The 1518-nt window shown below is 47.6% G+C and overlaps 1 pseudogene; it reads left to right on the top strand.

Annotated features, from left to right (window-relative positions):
• Nucleotides 1–638: 638 nt before the first annotated feature.
• On the top strand, nt 639–1209 carry LOC127237794 (protein jagunal homolog 1-like; annotated as a pseudogene).
• Nucleotides 1210–1518: the final 309 nt, after the last annotated feature.

Raw genomic sequence — 1518 nt, 5'->3', positions numbered from 1 at the left:
CCCTGATAATGAGATTGATGACTAACTTTTCTACCATCACACAGCCCTCATCTAGTAGCTGATGGAAACAGAAGCAGAGAGGGGGGAGTGATAAGAAAATTCCTGACTTCTTGAGACCATCCTGAGCTTGCCTTCCCCACATCATTGACCCTGCTGTGGCCTCTGCTTGAGAGACTTCCAAGAGAGCTCAGATCATCCAGAGTTACAGACATCAAACTCCTGACCCAGCAACACTCAATGGGAGAGCAGGGTAGAGAGAGAGACAGAGAGAGAGACTCCACCTGCACCCACTTGAAGAAGCAATGGGAAGATGGCAATACAAGGGGGAAAAAACCAACAATAGAATGATCAGTATGACACCACCAGAATCTCGGGACTCTATACCAATTAGACCTGAACACACCAAAGCAGAAGAAGCAGAAGAGGCCCTCAAATATGATGTGAGAAAATTCCTTAACAAAATGGAAGGGAAAAAAAAAAAAACAAAAAATTGAAAGAAATAGAGGAAGACACCAAGTAAGAAACTGCATACTGCATAGTGGAAGCATACTGAGACAGCAAAAAAGGGGTCTGCTCGGGGTTTGGCTTGGACGGTAAGCATAGGGTCAGCGTGAGCGGCCTGGGGTTCGGTTCCGCACATGGCTATCAGGCAGGCTCGCGAGCAGCCCACTGAGGGCAGCGACTTTCAGCACCGGGAGCGCGTCGCCATGCATTACCTGATGAGGTATGAGTGTGACGCTCAAGTGTGAGATCAAGAAGCTGATCTACGTACATCTAGTCATATGGCTGCTGTTGGTTGCCAAGATGAGTGTGGGACACCTGAGGCTTTTGTCACATCACCAGGTAGCTATGCCCTATAAGTGGGAATATCCGTATTTGTTGAGCCTTGTGCCCTCTCTCTTGGGCCTTCTCTCCTTCCCTCGAAACAAAATTAGCTACCTGGTGCTCTCCATGATCAGCATGGGGCTCTTCTCCATCGCTCCCCTCATTTATGGCAGCATGGAGATGTTCCCTGCTGCACAGCAACTGTACCGCCATGGCAAGACCTACCGGTTTATATTTGGTTTTTCCGCTGTCTCCGTCATGTACCTGGTGTTGATACTGGCAATCCAAGTTCATGCCTGGCAACTGTACTACAGCAAAAAACTCTTAGACTCTTGGTTCACCAGCACACAGGAGAGGGTAAATGAAGCCCTCCTGACAGCATGAAGGGAGCTGTTCAGAATCTCCTTAGACTGTTGGCACCTAGTGCACACTAGGCTCAAATTTTGGCCTTGAGTTCTCTGTTACCATCTGCTGAGGTGACAAAGTTGTAGTGTTTAATTTATTCTTGACTAGCTACAACTGGGTGACCAATGGCTGTGGAACTCTTCAGCTGGGTTGAAGTTGAGGCCTTCCAGACTGAGCCTTACCCTTGCCTTCTCTTGATCAAATTCCCTACTTCCATCTCGACTCTTCACTACCAGTACTAAATGAGATCTGGAATAAATCAGTCCAGAAATTCTACTTCAATCTGTA

The sequence above is a fragment of the Phodopus roborovskii genome, unplaced genomic scaffold (assembly GCF_943737965.1).
Source record: "Phodopus roborovskii unplaced genomic scaffold, PHOROB, whole genome shotgun sequence".
Classification (NCBI taxonomy): Eukaryota; Metazoa; Chordata; class Mammalia; order Rodentia; family Cricetidae; genus Phodopus; species Phodopus roborovskii.
The sequence above is the reverse complement of the archived record's forward strand: the minus strand, read 5'-3'. Positions and strand labels throughout refer to the sequence as shown.